We start from the raw sequence: 24,978 nt of genomic DNA, 5'->3' as shown, positions 1-24,978 counted from the left end.
TCTACGTCATCCCCTCTAGCCCCCTCGAATCAAGCATACAAAAACGGGAGACATGAGTCAAGGTGTTCTTCCCCCTCACTCTCGGCAGTGCTTCCATAGTGAAGGGAAAGAAATGAAATGTCACGTTGCCAAAAGACTTCACTGTTCATCTGCCCATCTCTGTACCAGGAAAAATAAATGAAAATTCATGACAGTGAAAATGAAATGCTTTCAACAGGAGGTCAGGGAGAAAATGACCTGTGGTTTGCATGTCTAATGAGTCTTATTTCTGAACTTTACGGTAGCCAGTTTTTTTTTTTAAATGTATAATTCTGGAATTTTAAAATAAATCTATTTTTACAAGAAAGAATAGATATTAAAGAACCAAGAACGGTTTGACACGAGTAACATCCCTTTCTTAGTGCCAGTGAATTTCTAAAGTTGGCAATGCTGCTATGTCTGCATGTATGAATTGTAATTACTTCCACAGTCAAGAAGTAAAAGATGCCTCTTGTTGCAGATGTGGTCTATCAGCCAGCTAGATAGCTTTCTGCTGGGAGAAGGAGCTGTCTTGTCTGCTTCCTTCCTCTCTCCTCACAAAGATGCTATTTTTAAACTTTTACTCTGGCCAGCCTGAATCTCCTCCTGTTCCAACCCAAGCACTTTTAATTTTCACTCATCTGGTGTTTCTCAGCTTCAGGAATTAGGTCAGCATTTAAATATAGAGCAACTCATTATTTAAAAAGTTGAGAAGCTTTGGAGTCAGGTCAAGCCTTATCTCCAGGAGGTTCTGGCTTGTTGTTACTAGCACAATTTGATTAATATTATTTGAAATGTCCTTAGCACTTGTGTAATCAGTTTGTTCCACAGGTCAGATGTCTGCTAGTATGTTGTCTTGGAGCTCTTTTGCAATTTTTTCTCTTTTTTAGATATGTTTCTTTGCCCATTCAGCTGGTCATTTCCATGAAGAATTTGGAGTCTATTCAAATAGATGAATGAATATGGGCAATTTACTTATCTTTCCTAAATCTTAATCTCCCCATCTCTCCCACGGGAGTACTATTACATGCTTCACAGAATTGTTGTGAGGATTGTATATTCCCAGCGTGCTTGGCACATGGCAGGAATCTAACACATATTGATTTCTTATCTCCCTCATTTCCTCTCATCCCTCCCTTTCTCCCTCGCAGCACCTCTTGCCAAATCACCTTTGGTAGATGCTTCTTCTGACGTTCTCGTTAAGTGAATGGTATTACCACGGGCAGATGAAAGTGGGACCTGTTTTGCACGGTTAACATGGAAAACTGTATGTGTAACTTGGGATGAGTTATTCTTGATGGTTCGCTGACTAGGTATATTACACAACCTTTTCAAATAATACAATAAATTATTAATCCAAATTAGAGAGTGGTAGACTGGAGCCCTGGATTCATGCCCAGAGAAGGCTCTGCCACATTATAGGCATATGGTCACCTGGCTGGGACAATGACTTTTTGTACATGTGCCAACTAAAACTTTACAATGTCTGTTGACATTCTGTCCTTCCTTTGTTTCTCTATTATTGGATGACTTTGCTGCTCTATCTTTTTTTGTGTGTGTATGTATGTATTTTATCCTAACTTATGCCAAATGAAACATTGCTGAGAAGATAAGCAAGATGAAGGAGCAGATGTATCTTGTTAGATGGTTTCATTAAGTGTTAAAGCTGAAGCCCTCTATGGGCCATCCATGAATAGAGGTTCACGACCTTTTAGTGAGGGTCCAGTTTTGCTTCCACTCATGTTTACAGAATCTGAAATACTCGGCAAGGCAGAATCTGTGCATCTGTGGAGTGTGTATTCTCAGGGGCTCAGGAAGACATTGTCTGTCCTCCCACACAGCAAATATCTGCCACTCGGCTGCCACAAGGCTGCCTTCCATATAGGTACCTGGTTTGGCATTCCTGGTCCTGAAATCCTCAGTAGATTGGTAGTGATAAATAATTTGTATCTATGATAATTTGTATCATGAGACCTATAAATAGATTGCATGGCTAGTGATCTCATTTCCAGGCAAAAGATTAGAAAGCTGAATGAATCTTCTCAAATATACCCAAATACTAATATTTTTTGGTTAAAATCAATGCTACTTTCTCAAAAATATTTTTCTACTAACTAAAGTAGGTAATGTGATCTAAATTATAAGAGCGCACATTCTGACTATTGAAGTTAATTCAGTTATTTTCAGACTACATGGAAAAATAAAAGGAGTCTTTAAACATTTTTTGTTTTCTCAAATAAACCCTCATGCCAGTTGCTTACCATGTAGTTCATTACTCTATGAAGGTCACACTGAAACACATACATGGGGGAAGATTTATTTAAGTCTCTTTCTGAGCACGTTTACCTCCTTAATGGAACAGACTTGTAAGTGGCCACTTTGGACTCCTTAGGAGGATCAGACAAGGATTGATGAACTTCGCGGAGAAGGAAGGAGCAGGATCATAGCAGGGAAAGGTTTTATGAGGGCCTGGAAGGGGCAACTGCAAGGAGAGACAGACAAGATTGGCTTTGCTCAGGCACAGTTATATGAAGGGCCTGGGCCCAGCATCAGAGGAGCTAAGCTGCTGGAAAGTGGCATATAGTGGTGTAACAGCGGAGTGCAAAGGAAACTTACCAGAAAGGCAGGAATTACAGCTTGATCTGGACTTTGCATTAACCAGCTCTGATTTTGGACAAGCCATTATTTTGGATAAGGCCTCTACCCTCAGTTATAAAATAATGGAGTCAGACCATTTAGGCCAACCTTTCTACTCTTAACATTCTGTGATTCTAAGATTAGCTAATCCTTATACCATGTTCTCTATATAATAAGAACATTTCCCAAATCCCTTGGTAGAGCTGAGGAAATATCCACAGTTATTTTCTGAAGATTGATGAACTTTACTTTCAAGTTCTGATTTTGTATTTCCAAGTTGACTAGTAGCTCTGTGTCAACTGACTGGTATCTACCTCTTCACTGATGAGACATGATCTGAGAGTATTAATCGTGATTTATAAATATTTTCAGAAACATACTATACAACTTTAAAATACGTCTAGTTTGATAATTAGAAAATGCATATCAGATCACAATTAACAATGATAAATTCTCACCTCAATATTCTTTAAAAAAAAGTTACTCTTACTGTGTATTATACTTTAAAAAAAAGATTTATTTGTTAGAGAGAGAGAGAGAGCACGAGCAGGAAGAGGGGCAGGCAGAGAGAGAAGCAAGCTCTCTGCTGAGCAAGGAGACCGATGCAGAACTCGATCCCAGAACTCTGGGATCATGACCTAAACTGAAGGCAAATGCTTAAGTGACTGAGCCACCCAAGCATCCCTATACTATACCTTCTTTTAACCTTATAACTCTTGTTTTCACCAAAAGTGCTGATAGAATAATGTGGTTATACAATAATATATCAAAATTTCAAAGCAACTCTTTTTTTTTTTATCTTATGGTTATTCAATTGCTTGTTCCTTCTGTTTGTTTGGTTTTATTAAGTAAATATTACTCCTATTAAGAATTCATAAGCAATCCCCTGGGCTGCTCATATGATATGATTCCACATTAAAAACTATCCCTCAATTGAACAAGAAAATTCAGAGTATACATATCAAATATTACCTTAGAGATGAAATGCATCATTTAAGTATGGAATTGAATCAAAAGAGATCTGAAATAGATATAGAGACCTACATGAAGTGAACATATGGAAAGTGCTAGAGGAAAATGCTACAGTTTCCTAGGCTGGAAGAAACACCAGCAGCTGGTTATGCTACTGGCACAGATGGAAAGAGAGGCCATATTTTTCTTATAGATTAAAGGAGTGAAAGGCCTAGAACATTCCAGTAGATTAAGGAAATTTATAACCCATTGTTTAAACCTGGATAGAAGTCATTACAGAGCTCTGAGAGGGAAAATGCTAAAGGAATTGGTCATAAAGTGTTACAGAACCATTTAGCCAAATTTTCGGGCCCTACAGAAGATACTTCCTTTGACGACACTCCTGAAAAGAAATAATGTGTGGGGATTTCAACTGAAATGGAGCTCTACCAGGGGAGTGTGAGTGAGAATAGGGCAGTTTTTAGGAATTCAGTCCTCTTCTCTCTGTGGAATTAAGAAAAAAGAAATGGCAAGTGACCTGAAATTCAATGAGACAGTGTGACTGCTTCAGTGAAAAAGTTCATCTGGTTCACAATGGAAAATAATTGAAATGAGACCTGTGCTGAAACAAGCAACATTTACAGCCCTACTAGATATTTAAAAAGAGCAAAAAGAAAAGCATTCTAAATAATTCTAAGAAAATAAGATGCAGCCAGAAAAATCATGGCAATTCTTTCCATCTTCCTCCTCAAGAGCAGGAAGTCGTATTACAGCTGAGAAGGTGATCGAGAAGGACCGTTGGCAAGTGAGGACAGGCAGAGCTGCTGAGGCCTCTGCTGCTTGCCTCACCTAGGATTATATGGCCTGGAAGGCAGGTGGAGAAAGGACAGAAAGCCGGTCAGCCCTGCTGACATCCGTCTTTAGGAACAAAAATAATGAGACAATGATTTTGTGTCTTCCAGTCTAGACTCCTCCCAGGTCAGAGATGAGCATTTTAGGTATCAGGAACAGCAATTTCAAAGTGTTTAGGAATTGTTGCTTAGGGAAAGATTTGAGAACAAACAAAAAAAAACCCTCCAGTCAATTTAACATAAAGAAGTTATATGCAAAACCAACTTTAAAATTTTTTTTTCAATGTGCTTAAATATTATTCCTAGTCAGTAGAGGAACAGGGATTAAAATCAGGTAGTTTGGTTCCAAAGGCCATTCTTATAATACCGCCTGCTTTTACTGACCATCCTTTAAATATCAATATTCCTCAGGGCTCTGTGCTGGATTCTATTTTATTCTTTCTCTCCACACTCTGGACAATCCCATGCAGCCCAATGCTTCAATGACGACCGCCGTTCACCTTCAAATCTGTATTTCTCTCTCAGATCTCATGAGCTTTAAATACACAGCACATACTTGAAAGCTCCTCATGGATTCTTACAGGCAACTCAGACTTACAAAATAAAATAAACTCATCATTTATCCCTTCCAAACCCTTCACTAAATTTATAGCTCCTTTGCTGCTGTGTGGAAACCCTGATTATCAGTGTTTTTTCCTCTTGCTCCTATACTTTCTTTTCCAATGGATATTTTAAATTTTTACTTTTCTCTTGTTTGTGTATTTTGTAAGCTACCTTAAATCTACTATGGAACAGTAATAAGTCAATGAACTAATAAAATGAAGAATAAAAGCAAAAACACTTCCATGGGGTAGTGAGGGTGGGCACATGCACAAGATGGAATGCTCTCTCCAGGAGATGGCGCTCTCAGTGTATTTTTGCTTTCAGATTTTTACGTTGAGAAAAATTTCACAATTTTCTTATATAGATAATTAAATCAAAGCAATATGTTTCAAGTTTTGTCATTTTTAAGATGGTCCTCTGGGCTACCAGGACTTTACCTAATGACTTTGTGTGCTTATTTTACAGGTAGGGTTTAGGGGTGAAATTGCTAGAAGGAATGAAATTTTGGATGAGGAAGAATTTGTGATGTAAGGTGAGAGGAAGTACACATCTAAAAGCTCTTCCAGCAATCAGAAGGTTATAATCTTATTATCATAGGGTGGGAAGCCTATAAACTGGAAAGCAAAAGAGAAGATAGAGATTTGGGGAGAGAGAGCTAACAACTGAGCATATACTAGGGTTGTCGGAAAAAAAAAAAGTGGTAAAACCTATTTTAAAGGCAAGTACTTACTGTAGTCCTGGTACTTCACTTATAAGATGTAAAGATCATGGGAAAGGTTTTTTTTTTTTCCTCTCTGGGCTTTAGATTACTTCTCTTATAGAGTCATAAAATTGAGCTGGATAATCTCTAAGGATACTACAGTTCTAAAATTCTACGACTGCCAAATAGAACTACAGAGTAAGGGGGGAAACGAAATTGAAGTTTAACTGGTGAAAGATATAGGCTGAGAGGTTTTCATGCCTTATGAAAAGTTAATCTACTGGTTCTTGCACAGAACTAGTTTGTAGATAGATTGTAACTCTGGGTCACTATTATTAACTCTGGCTTCATATTTGGTTCACTGGGGAGAACTCTGGATTATAGCAATGGCTGGGCTCCAGCCAGATCAACTAATGGAATCTCTGGAGGTAGGCCCAGGTGCCAGTAGTTGTTAAACAGTACTCTGCAAGCAATTCTAGGGCACAGACAACTGGGGAACAATATGGAGATAACCAGGAAGATAATAAAGCTAAAAACCTTTACTGGAGATAAACAACATACTTAACACTACTGAAAGGTGTAGTCATAAGCCTGGAGGGGTAAAAGATACAAAAGAAAAAAAAAAAGCAAAGGAGGAAAGAGAGAAGATAAAGACTATGACTCTGGGATGATTACAGAAGAATAGAGCAGTCACCTCGTGGGGATCCTGCCAACTCAACTTGTCAATGAATTTGAAAAATTTAATGAAGACAATTGTTCTATTAAAAAAAAGACACATTTTCCTTCACCCTCCATTCCGTACCTTTGACTCTATTGTCACTGTTGGGAAATGAAAATCCTGAATGTGGAAAATGTTGGGAGTAAGAAATAACAGTCATGTTTTTATAACTTACATCATGTTATCTGGAATATCTTCTCTCCTCTTTCCAGACAGAAAGGGCTAAGTTTGAGGCATCTCTGTAGACAGTGTTCTTTCTATGATCTCTTCCTTATTGAACTTTTTGTTGAATTAGGTTGCAAGTGACTGTTATGGTTCTCTAGTTGATTTTAGTGCTTTGTCCCAAATAAGTCTGCTTTTTTTTTTTTTTTTTTGAGTATAAGGATCATTTTGATATCCTTTTCTATCATATCACTCAGTTTTGTGTGGAGAGAAACTATTTGTCGCTTGCGTCATTGGGCTTAGACGCACCACCACCAACACCAAAAAAGTCATGTGTATTTGTTTCTTTCTTTGTAAACATATGAGATTGCTATTGTTGGGGAAATCTCACACACTAGAAAGTTTATACTTGAGTGAGAATGCAGAGGAAAACTGCAATGACCTCTCAGAGAAAACAAGATAAAATAAAAATTTCATTTAAACCTCTCTCTCTCTCTCTCGCTTGCTCTCTCTCTCTCTCTCACACACACACACACACACACACGAGTTTTACATATAATTTTAAGGGATTCATTATCATCTTGAAGCACATGCATGGATTTCGATTGGGCCCTGGGACTCAGGATATAAGCAAGAGGAATCTGGATTGGACAGAGTACTGTACTTGACCTGTTAAATGAACATACACTTACATGGTGTTGTATGTATGAGTGAATATCTCTTGAAAGACACAGAGATAGACTTGGGCAAATGAAAAACAAACAAAACAAAAAACAAAAAACGAACCCTCTTCTTGGTAGGATGACTCACCATCATGAAGTTGTCAGTATCCCCTAAATTATAATTTTAATTCAATTCAATAAAGATGCCTGCAAATATTTAATGGAGCTGGACAAATTGATTCCAAAGTTTATATTAAATAAATTCAAGATTAGCCATGGAAACACTGAAAAGGTAAAATTATGAGATGGACTAGTCTTATCAGACATTAAAACACACCACAAAGTCACCATAATTAAATCAACCCAGTACTGGCTCTTGAATAGACAGACTAAAGGAATAGAACTGGAAAAAAAAAAATCCAAAAATAGATACAGCACATATGAAATTAGTGTAAGATAAAAGTGGCATCTCAAATTACCACAGGAAAGATGGACTTTATAGTAATGGTGCTGAGACAACTGGGGAACAATATGGAGAAAAAACAAAATTAGATTTTAGACCTTATGCTATACACAAGAATAAACTCCTATACTAATCTAAACATAATATATACAAGAATAAACAGAACAGGGATAAAGATAGATAGATAGATGATAGATAACCATATAAGTAATAGAAGAGAACATAGGTACATTATTCCCTAACCTCAGTATTGGGAAAGGCTTTCAAGCTATATTCAAAATCTAGAGGCAATAAATAAATTGATACATTAGACTACATAAAAATAAAATTATTTGCATGCGAGGAATACCTCTAACAAATTAAAGGACAATTGAGGGTTTTGCATGTAAGGAGCTTGGACATTGCCACTCTGTCCTAACAAGTAAAAAGCTGAACAGACTGAAAATCAACTCTTGAATTTTTAAGAGAAGTGAGGACACAGGGCAAACCCCAAAACTGGAGACACAGTCAGGTGAATACAAGGAGTCAGAGCTTACTGGAACAGAGACTCATGAGACTCCATTTTCTTAACAAGGCCTGCCCTCAGGAGGAACTAGTTAACCAGAGGCCATCTTGCTGGGGTGTTATCAGAGACTAACCAATCTGGGAAAAGGAAAATACTCACTCCAGCCTACTCTAGTCAGCTTCTCCCACCTAAAGGGGAAGAAAAAAAACCCTGAAAAATACTTGTGAACTTCACAGTCCAGAGGTTATAGGCTCACTAAAAGTTTGAGACCTAATCATAGGACTATAGAATGCCTCTCCTTCCGCCACACTTTTCCACCACAATACTAAAGGACTATTTACAGTAGTTCCTTTTATTCAGTACATTGTGTCCAGCTATCAAGAAAAAATTACAGGGGTGCCTGGGTGGCTCAGTTGGTTAAGTCCTGGAATAGAGCCCAGCATCTGGCTCCCTGCTCATCAAGGAGTCTGCTTCTCTCTCTCCCTCTGCAACTCCCCCCCCACCCCTGCTCATGTGTGCTCGCTCGCTCTCACTTGCTCTCTCTCTCAAATAAATAAAATTACAAGGCATATCAAAAGGCAAAAAATACAATTTGGAGAGCAAGAGCAAGCAGTAGAACCAGTCATGGGAGGGATGCTAGAATTAGAACAACTATGGGAATCTAAAACCACCATGATTAAAATGCTAAGGGCTCTAATGGATAAAGGAGACAGCATTCAAGAACGGAGGGCCCTATGAGGGAAGAGATGAAAATCTTGAGAAAGAACCAAAAAGAACTGCTAGAGATTAAAAAACAAAAGAAAACAAAACAAAAAACTCTTAAAGAGAAATGAAGAATGCCTTTGATGGGCTTACAAACAGACTGGACATGGCTGAGGAAAAATCTCTGAGCTTAAGGATATCCTTATAGGAATCTTCAAAACTTGAAAGCCAAAGAAAACAAAGACTCTAAAGAGATAAATCATAATATTCAAGGGCTGTGGGACAACTACAAAGGTGTAATGTTCATGTAATGAGAATATCAGAAGGAGAAGAAGGAGGGAAAGAAACAGATGAAATATTTGAAACAATAATAAATTTCTCCATATTAATGTCAGACATCAAACCACGGACCCAGGAATCTCAGAGAACACCAAACAATAAATATAGTAGTGGTAGTAACAGCAGTAGTAGGAGTAGTAGTAGGAGTAGTAGTAGGAGGAGTAGGAGTAGGAGTAAAAGCAATGTTAGGAATATTAAATTCAAACTACAGAAAATCAAAGGTAAGGAAAAAGGCTTGAAAGAAGCTACAGGCAGAAAAATACCTCACCTACAGAGAAACCAAGATGAGAATTATATCAGGCTTTTCCTCAGAAACCATGCAAGCAAGAAGAGAGTGTAGTGAAATATTAAAATATTGAGAGAAAAACTCCCACCAACCTAGAATTCTGAACCCTGTGAAGTTATCCTTTGAAAGTGAAGGAAGATAAAGATGTTGTTAGATGAACAAAAATGGAGGGAATTTGTTGCCAGTTAAACTGCCTTGCAAGAAATCTTAAAAAATCTTTAGAGAGAGGTAAAATGATATAGGTCAAAAACTTGGATCTAGGGACTCCTGGGTGGCTCAGTCGGTTGATCATCTGCCTTCAGCTCAGGTCATGATTCCAGGGTCCTGGGATCTGGTCCTGGGATCTAGTCCTGCTCAGCGGGGAGCCTGCTTCTTCCTCTACCTGCAGCTCCCCCTGCTTGTGCTTGCATGCCCTCTCTCAAATAAAACAAACAAACAAAAAAACAAAAAACTTGGATCTAAAGAAAGGAAGAGCATCAAAGAAGGAATAAGGAATAAAAGCTTTTTTAAATTCTTATTAAGCTAACAAATAAGAGTTTGTTCAAAGTAGTAACAGCAACAATGTATTTGATTATGTATGTTTTATACATGTGCTTTATGTATGCTTATGTAAAAGTGAAATGAATGACAGCAATGATACAACTGATGAGAGGGAAGAATTAGGCTTATTTTATTATTATAAAGTATACATACTACCTGTGAAGTGGCATGGTGTTATTTGAAAATGGACTTTGATTAACTGTAAATGTATATTGAAAACTCTAGGGCAACCACTAAAAAGAGTAAAAAAAAAAGTATAAATGATAATGTAAGAAAGGTGAAAAAACTGAATGATATAAAATGCTCAAAACCACAAAAGGCAGAAAAAGAAATGGAAGACAAAAATGAGAAAAAAGAACAAGAGCAACAAAAAGAAAACCAACAAATATGGCAGATAATCCAACTGTATCAATAGCCACTTTGAATAGCAATGGTCTAAATGCACCAATCTAAGACAGAGATTGTCAAATGCATCAAAAAGGGGACCCAACTATATTTGTCTATGAGAAACTCACTCTAAATATAAAGAAAAATATAGACTCAAAGTGAATGGTTGGAGAAAAACATATTCCTGATTTTATAACCGTATAATGGGTACGTACAATGCTAATACTTGAGAAGTTGGATGAAGGGCATATGCGATACCTTGTAGTATTTTTACAACCTTTCTTATGAGTATGAGATTATTTCAAATTGAAAAATTGGAAGATACAAAAAAAAAGAAAAATTGGAAAATACAAAAATTAATAAAACAGAAATTTAAATGTATTTATGATAGGAAAAAATCTCCTTAACATATTGCTTTTTAAAACTTATTAAATTGTGCTAACATTCATAAGGGTTCAATTTTAAAATACTCTCTTAATTCTAAATGATACAATATAGAAGATACAACACTGCAGTTTCAAGCACTTTTATCTGCAAATAAAAAATTTTTAAGTGAATTTTTGAAACCATGTATTCAGTTAACTATCAAATTGAGAACAAAGAATATATATATATATATATATATATATATATATATATATATATACACACACATTCAGAAAAAACCTGAGGAACTTGGTAAATTTTGGAAAAAGAGTTTTTGTCTTCTAAGAGTATTCAGGTAAAAATTAATGAGTTATGTCATATAAATACGTGTTTCGAAAATAGGAGTTTTCTTTTGGACAGAAAATAACATTTTATAAAACATTTAAGTGACAGTCTAAACAACACTACTTAGACTGTTTCAAAGGCTGTTTTCAATTGAACGTAGTTGTTCAAATGGTCCCAATTCAAAAAAATTGCAGTTAAAATGAGCCAATTTAGGTCTGACAAATATTGTTTTCAACCCTAGACATGTGTTAAAGTTGTTGATTTTAACAGTAGATTGCCAAATTGATGCAATTACTTGGTCACTGTAACTAAAAGAAAAGAAAACAAAACAAAAACCTAGAGGTATATCTGCTAAGAGAACATCTTTGAAAAAACTACCAAACAAAGGATTTTCCTTTTCATCTGGTATGATATTTGGATGCTGTAACAGTTACTTGGCAATTTTTTTTAGATTATGAGGTATAAAGTTGTTCTGAATGACTTGGCCTATAATTAGAATTAATAAGCTCTGTCTTGACTTCTTTTTTTGCAACACAAATTTATTTGCAGACACCTAGTAGTTGGCTTCCTCTTTCTTCGGTTTCTTCCTTCAATTACAGAAATAGTTATAATTACAGGTGAACACTGGAAACTTAACACATGTGGTTTTATTTATCCTGGATGTACACTTAGACCTCTGTAAACATGTAGTAGTCCTACAGGTGAATATTCCCTGTTATTTTTCTTTCTCTCCTCCTTTGTGCTTCAACTATTACTGCTTTAACTATTTCATTATGGGTTTTAGACCTTAAACACTGTCTTTAACTAATGACCTCACTTTCTCCTGCCCTTTGTACTAGGTATTTCCACTTGTATTCTGTCTTTGCTCTTTAGTTCTGTGCAAAGGACTCTGGCTTGGATTCATTTGATTGGCTATTTTAGATTTTTTTCAGATTGCATACATAGTCTTAAACTGGCTCCTTGTAGTCCCAAGGTGTTCTGCCTGAGCCACGATGAAGGGAAGATTCTGAACTGTGCTGTGATTTCAGAACCACCTCGTTAGTACCTTCTAGAGCATGAATATTAATTTGGAGAAAAATGAATCTTCGTTGCATTATGAGCCTCTTCACTAGGACAGCCTGATTGTGTCACCAATTTATTTATTTATTTATTTATTTTTTAAAAGATTTTATTTATTTATTTGACAGAGATAGAGACAGCCAGCGAGAGAGGGAACACAAGCAGGGGGAGTGGGAGAGGAAGAAGCAGGCTCACAGCGGAGGAGCCTGATGTGGGGCTCAATCCCACAACGCCGGGATCACGCCCTGAGCCAAAGGCAGACGCCCAACCGCTGTGCCACCCAGGTGCCCCTGTGTCACCAATTTAAAGGAATAGCCTCAGTACTGCCCTACCAGCCCTCACAAAGCTAGAGGTTCTATAAAAGCTAAGGAGGTGCAAAGCAGAAGATAGGAGGCCCAAAATTCCAAATGTGTAATTTCCTCAGCTGGACTTTTTGAGGTAGAGAGTGCCATTGCTGCAGTGATACACTGTTATCAGTGCAAGTCACTCCAGAACTCATTTCAGAACTAACACATTGCACTGGAGAATCCATATCCCATTTAATGTTGTCTTTAGATCAACAAATCTGTATTCCTGGTATTCCTACGGGCTGATAAAGGAACCGTAAGATATGATAATAGAGATTCATTCAGGCTGGCCTAAGAAACTCCAACTGAGAGGTGCCTGGGTGGCTCAGTCATTAAGCATTTGCCTTCAGCTCAGGGCATGATCCCAGGGTCCTGGGATGGAGCCCCACATCAGGCTCCCTCCTGGGAGCCTGCTTCTTTCTCTCTCACTCCCCCTGCTTGTGTTCCCCCTCTCGCTGGGTGTCTCTCTCTCTCTCTCTCTGTTGAATAAATAGATAAAATCTTTAAAAAAAAAAAAAAGGAAAGAAAGAAACTCCAACTGAGATACTCACAATATAAAAGAAAAATTGCTCTGGATACATGTTTAAAATGTTAAGGAAGACTCCATTCAAACTATTGCAGTGTGGGTCAACTCCACTGAAACAAAAGGCAGGAGAGTTTAGAAGCTCTGAGGTGAGCTAGTGGAAGAGTGCTGGAGGACATTAAGGGGGAGGTTTGTCAATGTGATTAGGCCCTTTATGTTTGTCCTGCACTGCTTACCAAGTTGGGCTCCTACTTTCTCACACAGACTTGGAGATAGGGGCATTATCTTTCTAGATGTTTACATTTCTGGGAGAAGATTCACATTTCAAAGGCACAGAAAAAGAATTTACATTTGCAAATTTTCTAAGCAAAGGGAAGTCAGGGGCCTATAGTCAGAAAGAAAGTGTCCAGCTGAGAGGATCGTTAAGGTCATCTTGGTCAACAGGTGAGGGGAGCTCCAGTGAACCATGAAAATACTCAGGAGAGAAGAAATTTTAAGCCACTGGCACACCCACAGAGTGAGAAGAGAGTACCATGTACCAGTCAACTAAGAACTTTGTGATCCCTTCTGTCTTTAGTAGGAATTATGTTTTAACTGTTTTTAGCCAATTCTGAAGAGTCTGGTCAAGAAAGCTTAGAGGTAGAAGTGGAAAATCATGCCAGGTGTTGAGCTTGTGGGTCAAACCCAAAATGATATTCAGTATTGCCTCTTTCTGTCTAGTCCTCATCCATCCTTCCCATTTATATATTTTCAGGTTGCACCTCACCCCTTCATTTTTCAGCCATCTTATTTGTCCTGGAAGTCATCCAGCATCTTTCCCCTCCTTTACTCCATTCCATTGAAAACAGAAGAAGACACAATTTGAATTTATTTATTAAGGGTATTGTTATGGGTATGAATGCATAGTATGAATGCAATGAATAATGAAGATATAATCAAAAACTAAAGATAAGATATCATAATGTTAAGAACTCAAACAAGTTTCTGGGAGGAAAGTTTGAGGACTTGTTACTGCTTGAGTGGTCTGAGCGTTTGGTAACTTTCAATTCAACATTACATGCTAGAGCAATAGCACCAAGCAGCTTGTTTGTTTGGTCCTCTGGCTATTGGTGGATTATCCTTCTCTTCCCAGGGAAAAGCACTGGATGTCAGGAAAACCTAATGATGTCTAACACCATATGAAGATGGTCTGGTTTGTCCAGTAGTATCAAGATATTAAAGGAGAAGGTTATTGATCTTTGATCTAGTTTCTATCTAAGGAAACAAAAGCCAACTCTGGGCCAAACACAGGAACAACTTTGCAAAGATCCTCTTCCTTGGCCCCATCAAAAACCATATGTGGTGGATTTATTATTATTCTTTTATGGGTAAGAAAATTAGAACTTTGCAAGATAAATATCATGTCCAGTGGAAATGCTATAGTTGCATCTGAACCAAATCAGATTATTGCAGAACCCCAATATTAACCACATTGCTATCCTGGATCAGATGCTGTTAAAGAAAAAAATTGCACTGTACACTTGTTGAAAATGGAATAAAATGTTGAAGATTTTATTCAAGACTATTGCAATAGGGGGTTCAGACTATTGCAATGCAGGAGAGAAAATGAACTCAACTTTGAATACCATTGGGACAAGTGGGGCTGTACAGTGAAGGAGTGGATAGAAAGTGAGGGAGTGGACAGAAAGTTACTAAGTGGAACTTGGTTAGGTGTCAAGGGTGAGAAGAGGAAGTTGATTAGACATCAAGGGTGGAGGAAAAGGAGTTAGAATGGCTATCAAGGGTGGGGATTCTTGATAAACTTGTTTAGCAGGATTCTTTGCTAAAACTGAGTTCAGCAGCCCAAGGTGACAGGTGGGCGTGGAGGGAGGACTCAGGAGCCTGGCTAAATTTTGGTCAAAGACAAGAGTCCTTGTCAATGCAGCAGTGAATTAAACAGCTAAAGATACTAAGGCTTAGAATAGGAAAAAAATATGCGTATAAAATGGGTTTTGAAGTCATTTTGGATAGAAATTTGGTTAATTTGTACACTCTGGTTTACGATGATAGGCTTTGGGAAACTCTTAGGCCTCATTTCCCAGTGGTCTTAACCTGACTAAATTACTCTTATTTACAAGAAATGATAATATGTCAATATATATTGTAATATGGAGGAGGGAAGAAAAGAGGAATAACATACAAATGTTTCACTTTTTAAATTGCATTTCAATGTCTATTTCTTTCATATAGGTTACATGGGAGCAAATTTTGCCACCCCAAGATATGCCTTTTTGGTATATTGTGTACTTTAAGCTGTTTATTTTTTTTTAAGTTTATTTACTTTTTTTTTAATTTATATTTTTTAGTAATCTCTACACCCAATGTGAGGCTCGAACTCACAACCCTAAGATCAAGAGTCACATACTCTTCTGACTGAGCCAGCCAGGTGACCCTTAGACTGTTTTTTTTTTTTTTTTAAGAAACTGCAGACACAAGAGAAGCTCTGAACATTGAGTAGAAGTTACCGTTTTGTAAAAGACATTTACATGTATAAAAGAAATCTCCATTTGTAAGAGTGTCTCCCTCAGTATGGGAAGATGGGGATGACTCTTAAATCTCTAGGAACTGTTATCAATGGAGAAGGCATGCACTTAAATCTGATGACAACCTTGCCCTTGTTTACTGTGCTTTTCCTGGTAACTTCCCATAACGACTTCCCACCCCCAACATTTTGCCTTTAGCTGGAGACGGTATTTAAGGTGATGTCTTTGGCCATTTGGGGGAGTTACTCAGTTTTCCAGGGTCTCATCCATGTGTACAGAAGCATGTTATTAAACTTTGTTTGATTTTCTCTTGTTAATCTGTCTCATGTCAATTTGATTCTTAGGCCAGCTGGAAGAACTCTGAAGAGAAGATAAAATTTTTTTCTTCCTCAGCAAGGTACAACCCCATTATCTGGATTTTGTGAGTCTACCTCGTATTTTCCATTCTCCTTCCTTCTCATCCAACTTGATCTATCTCTTTTTATGCTGTCTTCCTTTCCAAATAGAGAAAAAAAGGAGACTTATTTTTTCTTTTTATAGCTAGAGTCCTAGTTTCTTTTTTTTTTTTCATAATTTTTAGGTTTTTTAAAATGTTAAGTTAGTTACTTTCCTTCTTTAAAATGTGCTATAGCAAGAGAGAAACATATTCAACTATTTTAGGACATAAGCAACTTTAAATTATCTGTGAAAGCCAGCTGAGTTCTAGAAACATTGGTATGCATGAGCGTGTACTTGAGACTATTTGGTTTCCAAAGGTCCTTCATAACATCCAGTCCTGAAACAACAAACATCCTTTTGCTCTTGAAACTGGTTCAGGACAGAATAGAAAGAACAAGTCCTGTTGGTTAAAGCATTGGAGGTGAGCCGACCATTTGCTTAACAAAGCAAGGTTTTACCTCTCCAAAGGCTTTCATCTAAAAACTGGGTTTGGAACCAAGTAGAAATAAGCCTGCTCCAGTGGGATTCATCACTTCCTGGTTTCAGATGGGTACAAAGAATAGACTCTTTTGTGTTTTCCTGCTATTCACATTTTTAGTCAGATCCTAAACTCGAGGTATGCTTAAATAATGATGGCTGGTACACATTTCCTTTTCTCCAACTGGGGATTCAGATTCTTATATTTTCAGAGCAAGGTGGAACTGCTTTTCAACTCAGCACAGTAAAAGCTGATGCAAAATAATATGAAAGGAATCGTCCTTCATAATGAGAAAGATAATTGGAAATGTACAGTCTCTGCTGCCCCCTCTGAATGCCCTGCAAATTTTTTTTCTTGGCCTTTGAAAGCTCTGGGTTTCTTTCTGAGAACAGGAAGTAGCAAGGGGAGCTCCCGAACTGTACAGATACTGCTAAAATCAGACAATTTGGTCTAACATGCTGTTCAGGAAGCCATTTATTCCCCATATTCCCATTTTTGTGTAATTAATGAGAACTGCATTATTTACATCTGTGTACACAAGAAGTCTGAACACAGTGCTAATCATCAGAATAGACACAGTTTCATCTCTGTTGCCTTTTAAGAGTGGTCAGTCTCTTTTGAAAGAGAAATAAAAAATATGAACTAAAACCAAAACCAAACCACAGACAAGTACAATTTTTGCCTCCAAATGTGCCTAACTGTAAAACTCCATTGACTGATCTAACCTACCCCTTCAACAAATCCTGGATGTTATGACCACAATGTACATTGTTTGGGTTCAGAAGTGAGTCTGGTCAACTAGAAGATGTGGATAAGAAACTAAAAACGAGGAACCACTAGTGTTTGGGGCTAGCTCATGCCAGAATACTTTTAAAGACCATCAAATCACATTCTCTTTGTAATGTAAGAGCACAAAGGGACAATGTTCTATCTTAGAAGGACCTCTTCTTAAAAGGCAATAGTTGAAGGAAAAGAGGTACTAATATTGCAGGTAAGCAATCACTTCTTTCTTATCACAACCTATTAAAAACAAGAATCGGGGTGCCTGGGTGGCACAGCGGTTAAGCATTTGCCTTCGGCTCAGGGCGTGATCCCAGTGTTCTGGGATCGAGCCCCACATCAGGCTTCTCCACTAGGAGCCTGCTTCTTCCTCTCCCACTCCCCCTGCTTGTGTTCCCTCTCTCGCTGGCTGTCTCTCTCTGTCAAATAAATAAATAAAATCTTAAAACAAAACAAAACAAAACAAAAAAACCTTCAAAAAACAAGAATCTAAAGATTGGGTCTAAAGCAAAAAACAACCAAAAACAAAAGAGTGAAGATGATGAAAGGCTGATAGGTGGGTAGAAATCCAAATATTCAGTACATAGGCATTTTTTATCAAATGCTGTACAAGATTATAACTATGAAAAAGATATACTGGCTTTGAGGACTTCTTACATTCTTGTCACTAGTACTGAATAGAGGAAGTAAAAGCACAGCCTCACTTGTTATTGTCGAATGACAAAATAAAACAATTTAAGTAAACAGTTTGATGTTTTTTACTCAAGGGAAAAAAAAATCCATGGATTGGGGAGTACAGTGCCTAATAAGCAGTGGAGCGTTCTTCTCAAGGGATTCTGTGCAAGAGCAAGTTTTATAGAGCTTTAGAAGAGGCAACTCGAAAAATGGCATGATTGGCTAGGAGGTCAGGGATTTCCTTATCCTGCTACCAGGCCCTATTTTCTCAGGTCCGGTAAGCCAGTTAAAGCCGGTTGGAGGATTGTGATTAGGTTTCCTGACAGTGAGGCATTTTCTCTACATGCATGCTGACTTAGGTTCAGATTTATGGCATGGGCTGGGCCACTGGGGTAGCTTCTATCTTGTGGATGTTGGCATACACAAATTAGCTTTATTATTATCAGTCCCAAAGAGCGGGTGAACAGTAAACTAGAATTGTTCATTCTTTCTCCCTTCGCCTCAACATCTAATTGCCTGCACACCCTATCCCTGTCTTCACAGCATGTCTAAAGTTCATAAGGACTTACATTGACCCAACAACACCTGTAAACATAGAAAAAGAGGCTTTTTTTTAACCAACAAAACCACTATACAACCATTTTATAGAAAAAATTTGTAAAAACACATACATTCTATTTGACAAGGCCTTTTATGACAAGGCTGAAAACACACAGACTTTACTGAAGTTTTATTTTATTCTTTTGTTTGGAACCTATTCTGTTTCTTTATTTTGCTTGACTCTGTGTTGGTTTCCATGCATTAGGTAACACAGTCACCTCTCCCAGTCTTGAAAGAGTGGCCTTACCTTTCCACTCTGGCCTACCTTTTGGTTGTCCCTCAAATCTTTGTGATTGTCCCAGCAGCCAATTTTATCTTTAATGGTTCCCAGTGGTTGAGGGTGTGCTAACACCTGTCAGTGACCGGAAGGGGATGATCTCACTCAGCACCTGGATTCAGGTTGACTGGAAGCCAGACCCTCAGGCAGCAGATTTTAAAGTATGCAAATATATACAGTCCGGGAGGCTGCAAGCTGAAGCCCCACTGGTCACCTGTGCTAGGTGATTTACAGGGGTCCCTTGGGCTGTGGCTGCAAAAATCGGGGCTCCAAACAAGTGTATACACTCGTGTCTGGGAGATACCAGCGAGCTGCGGCGACGCTGACGGCGAGAGTAGAGAACACGCCCACCAGGAACAAAAAGAGAAAGAAAAGATGGCACCGGCCAGTTTCCGTCGTCAGAGAAATACCCCAGCAGACCCTCAAATGTTTGTCGAATCAGATGCCCGCCCTTCAGACCGACCCTCCAGGACAAGCACATGAGCCTCTTCCACACGAATCCCAGGCGCAGCGGCGCTACGGCGAGCGAGTCCCTGCACACCCGCCCCCTCTCAGGTCCATAATTATAGCCCCGGGGATCCGGGGGACGCAGGAACCCCTCTGGCTTTCAAAGCTGGGTGTTTTGGGGGCTCCTCTCTCAGGTGCAGGACTTAAAGGTTTGGGGGTACCTGGTGTGGGTTCAAACCCTTGGGTCTTCAGGGAGAAGCTCCAGGATTTGAGTTCCCTTCCGAATGTGGGTGGCGGCGCCATGGGTGTGGTTTATGGCCAGACTGTGTCCCAGCCTCTCCTACCTGCTTCTAGGTGAATCTTCTCTCGTCGTGGGATGCTTCAGAGTCGCTCAGCCAGCTGCTCCACCTGTAGCTCCAGATTCCACATGTTCCACGGAGGAACTGAGGATCCTCTGACGTCGCCATCTTGAATCCGAACCTGATGTTGATCCTTGAAAGCTGAAAATAATAAATGACGCCTAATTGACAACTGGTTAAAGCGACTATGGGCAAGGAAATGGAATGAATATCTTTCATGATTTTCTCTCAGAATTTCATGCCCAAGAGACCTGCTATATCTGAAAGATGTCTGGTCTAATCATTTAAAAAATCCAAACCCAAACTAAACAAAAACCTCACTCTTAGGTTCAAGCATTCACTGAATAAATTCTAGTGGTTAAAACAACAATAACAACAACCAACCCAAGAAGTATCTTAGTTCTCGTATAAGGGCTTTTCCTTTAATGAGCAGCATTGTTAATCATACTTTACCCAGTATTTGCTGAATGAATAAATCTTGAAATTGAGTCTTATTTTTTATTATTCATTTATTTATTTTTAAGATTTTATTCATGTATTTGAGAGAGAGACAGCATGCCTGAGCATAAGGGCAGAGGGAGAAGGAGAGGGAGAGGGACGAGCAGATTCCCTACTGAGTTTAGACCCCATGCAGGCTGTATCCCAGGACCCCAAGATCAGGACCTCAGCTGAAGTCCAATGCTTAACCAACTGAGCCACCCAGGTGCCATTATTTTTTACTTTTTTATTGCACAAATAACATATTTTGTTTGTAGATGTTATAGAGAAATACAATTGATTTTTATATCTTGATATTTAATTCTAATAATTTATCTGCATATTCTTTGGGATTTTTCTATTTATGTAATATGTGTGTGTGAATAACAATTTTGTTTTTTTCCTTTCTTATCGTTATACCTTTTTTCTCTAGTACCATTTGAATAGAAATGGGGAGGGAAGATATGTCTATCTCATTTCTGATCTTAGAAAGTTTTCAACATTTTGCCATTCAACATGATATTTGCTGTAGTTCTTTTTTTTTTTTATGTTGATCCTTTATCAAAATAAGTAAAATCTCTTCTATTTTTAGTTTCTGAGATTCTTAAATTTTATCATGAATTGATGTTGAATTAAATCGAATGCTGTATCTTCATTCACTGGAATGATCATATTATTTATTATTTATTATCATATTATTATTCTTTAGTCTGTGTATTGGAAAGCCATTGTCACTATACAACTTCAAATCACCCTGAAACTCAGTGATTTAAAACAACAGTCATCTGTGTCAGACCTGTTAATATCTCCCTGGCCAAAGTAAGTGACCTGGCTTAGTCCTTGGTTAAAAGTAGGGAAGTCCACTCTGCCATCAGTGAGAGGAACTTCAAAATTCCATGACAAAGGGCATGGATAAAGGGAGAGGTCAGGAAACAGACCTTCCACATTTCAGCCTTTGGCTACAATTATTCATAACCCTTTCCATGCAGAATACATTTATGCCCATCCAGGATTCCCAGAATCTCACAATACATAGCAAGAGGCTTAAGACCAGATCAAGATATTGCTCCTCTTGATCTAGAGACCTATAAACAAACAAATAAACAAAAAAGTCAAATTATCACCCTCATTTATAGGCAACATTAAACCATGGACCGGATAACCATAAGTGCTCTCAGATAATGGGAGAACGGAGGCGCACAGTAATCACTAGTTCAAGGAGATTCTGAAATTCCACTGGGAAAATGCTACCATCTCCACTTCTATGGAGGTAGGAAATACTACTTGATCAACCTACATTGCTATCTAAGAATGACTTCCTATCAACTGTTTTCTTTGGCTCTTGCCTCTAAGCTCTGGTATATCATTCCTTTTCCATTAGCCTTCCTGGCCTCTTCTAAGGAAGGCATTAGAGAATATGCTTTTATCGGGACCAGGTGAGTAGTTTTATTGGCCTGCATACTGCCTGTAGAAAGCTGAGGACTTGTTTTTTTTAAATCTCCAAGAGCATCAGTCCCTTTAGCCCAGGCTGATGGCACTTTTGCTAACAGAGATCTATTTAAAAGTCCGTTGATTACCTTTGCATTTGATTTCATTCAACTCCTTTTGTCAAATGCTGCCCCTACAGCTCTTTTAAAGACATCTCTTGCTTTTTTTTAGGTTTAATTATGGGTATTTTGGGTCCTATTTCTATGGAACCACATCTTTAAGCTCTATAGGAGTCTTTTTTTTTTTTTTTAGATTTTATAATTTGTCAGAGAGAGAGAGAGAGAGCGCACACGAGCGGGGGGAGGGGCAAAGGGAGAAGCAGCTCCACGTTGAGCAAGGATCCCTAAAGGGGACTCGATCCCAGGACCTTGGGAGCATGACCTGGGCCAAAGGCAGATGCTTAATCAAGTGTCCCTGTAGGAGTCTTTTTTTTCACCTGGATGGGTCTACTAGGTACCACTTGAATTTTTTCATAGCTTTTAATAAAGGGCATGTCTACTTCATCTTTGATTTTGTTTTTACTACAAGCTTAATCAAATGGCCACAGTCTTGATTTAATCTCCCCCCTCAATCATAATTTGAAAGTATTCCACTCTCTGGCGAGGCATAGATGAGAGGCAGTTTTATTTTTCAGCCTAGGAGGTTCTGGGCTCTTTATATGCCTTCTAAAATCTGCTTGTAAGCTGGCCATTCTTTTCTGAATTTATTTTTACTTTGTAGTGTCATTTTGTATAAGCAAAAAGGATAAGCGGAAGTTTTGGACATCCTGCCTGAAAAACATCTTTTCCAAGATTACACATTCATTAGGTGCGTTTTTTATCTTGCATGTTATAGTAGGCAACAGTTTTGCCAATAAATAACAAAGGTCATTGGTTTTTTTCAGTGTCCTGTAATAGTTCCTTTGTCACTTTTCAAGACTCATGACATTTTTCTCATTTTCCGCTATCTGGTTTCAAACCAATGCTACATATAATGGCAGCATTTGTTTCCATTTTGGTTAACTACTGCTACAAACAACGCTGCCAACAAATCTTCCTGAAACTCAGTGCCTTAAGCAGCAATCATTTATGCTCACAGGTCTCCAGGTCAGCTGAAATGGCTCTGTTCATGTTTGTCAGACTCATCTTGGGACCAGTGGTCTAGTCTGAGCATGTTTATCTAATGGTGCTGGCAGAAATACTAGGTATCAAACCCACCCACTTATGCCATTTCAAGTCTCTGCTCCTCCTACCCCCCCAACATTTCATTGGACAGAAAAGCCACATGATTGAGCTCAAAGTTAAAGAGAAAGGAAATCCATTCCCAATCAATGTAGTGGAAGGAAATGCAAATTTAAATTACCAAAGGCATGGACACAAAGAGAGGTGAAGAGCTGAGGCAATAATACACTCCACTACATTCTGTGGTGAATTACATTAATTATTCATGTTCATGTTAAATTGTTCATGTTAAGATATTACTTGCATTCCTAGGATAAACTCAATTTTATCCTGATAGATTATACTTTTTGTATTTGGCTGGATTTGACTTATTAATATCCTTTTTAAGATTTTGAACTTATTTTCCTGAAAGAGTGACTGGAATGGTTTTCTTTAATGCCAGTATTTAATATTAAGATATCTGACCTCATAAAATGAATTGGAAAGGTTTTCCTACTTTTCTATATTCTGCGTGTGTATAAAGTTAGTGTTGTTTCTTAACTGTTTGGTAGAGTTTATTAATAAAGCCATGCATACCTGGGGATATTTTTATGAAAAGGCTTTTAACTATAGCTTGACTTTATTTAATGTTTATGGGATTACTCGGATATTCACTTTCTTCTTATGTCAGTTTTGATATTTGTGCTTTTCTAGAAATATTCCATTTTATGTAAATTTTCAAGTTTATGGGCAAAAGTTGATAGCATTTTATCCTTTTAATGTCTGTGGAGTTAAGAGTTATTCTTCATATTGATGTTTTCTACCTTCTCCCTTTCTCTCTTGCACTTCACCACCTCTTATTTTTTTTTTTTGTCCCTTCTATCTTGTCATGCATTTGCTTTACAGAGGCAATTGTTTCAGCCAGATTTTTGCATTCAAGGTGATATATTTTGTTAGATTTTTCATCTGCTCTATGGTAAATTTTTGTGGTGTGTGTTCTTGATCTACTTTTGCTTCTCGTATTCTTTTCTTCCTTTATTCTTGTAGTATCCTTTAAAAAAGATGTTCTGCTGGCTTCGTTTTGATCACTCATCTTGGAATGAGTTGAGATTGATTTCCTATACCAATGCTTTGAGAAGTAAGGTGGACCCAGAGCCATGTTTCAGTATTGTAGGCATTTTCCCTATGTTCTTGCATTTTCATAAGTGTATTCACTTATAAATACACCTAGTCTTTACTTGTTCCCAACCAATAGACATCAAGAGCTGTAGGTCTACTTACTATTCAAAATTTTTCTTTTCTCCTTATAGATCAGTTGCTTCTTACAAACATGGCTTAGCTGTGTGATTCCATATTAACTCTCTTCTGTTTATTAGAACCAAACTGGATTAACTGAAGCTTTCATCTTTAGCATGCTTGTAGTTTTGTTAATTTTAATTTTGTACTTGAGAGTGTACACATCAAGATGCATTCTGGAGATGTGTACCTCGACTCTTTTTCTGCTAAGACAAGATTCTTATCTTAATTCTTCCTCGTACCCTACTGCATCTCCCTGCTTTTGACGCCTCTTTCATGTTTTTCATCTTGTTAAATTTGGGGAAGATTCATTATTTTGCTAATTTTTCAGTGATGCATATTGTTTTTCTTTCCTTGTTTTCCTGGTTGCATTTAGCTTTCTTTCTAAAAAGGTAAGGGAAAATGTCAATTTTACAGAATTAATCAAACTCATGAGCTGTGTTGATACATGTCCGATTTTGTTTAAAGTAACCTTTTGTTGGTGCTCTTGAGGTCAAATCCTGTGTACTTTTCTCATTAATGCATAATATTGGGTCTCAGGTGGATTAGAGACCAACTGTTTGGGTGGATCTAAGTAAATTCAAATCCATTTTTGAAAAACACAATTTATAGTGAGTTTTCCAATGAAAAGAAACATCAGTTTTGCATTTGAAGAATTCTTTCTGTGTCTGTCTATCCATCCAGCTATATATATACAAAGAACATAACTCTTTTATCATCATATGATAATAAAGAAAAATAAATGATTGTTCATGGTTAAATCATTAAATATATATTGGTTGAGATTTTAGAGGATACAGAAATCATATAGGCTGTATGATGTAACCCTGAGGAGGAG

At 37.8% G+C, this 24,978-nt stretch overlaps 1 long non-coding RNA gene across 1 annotated transcript in view; it reads left to right on the top strand.

Annotated features, from left to right (window-relative positions):
- LOC123789004 (uncharacterized) overlaps positions 1-24,978 on the top strand; it is a 117,034-nt gene that overhangs the window by 38,321 nt on the left and 53,735 nt on the right. Inside the window, exons 2-5 of the long non-coding RNA XR_015723878.1 lie at positions 14,297-14,531; positions 16,031-16,083; positions 21,354-21,487; positions 22,426-22,512. This is a non-coding gene — a long non-coding RNA (uncharacterized LOC123789004). The remainder of the gene's footprint in view (positions 1-14,296; positions 14,532-16,030; positions 16,084-21,353; positions 21,488-22,425; positions 22,513-24,978) is intronic.

This window comes from Ursus americanus, chromosome 3 (assembly GCF_024610735.1).
Source record: "Ursus americanus isolate L20-20 chromosome 3, mUrsAme1.1.p, whole genome shotgun sequence".
Lineage (NCBI taxonomy): Eukaryota > Metazoa > Chordata > Mammalia > Carnivora > Ursidae > Ursus > Ursus americanus.
Note: the sequence above shows the minus strand (reverse complement) of the source record. Positions and strands in the feature narration are given on the sequence as shown.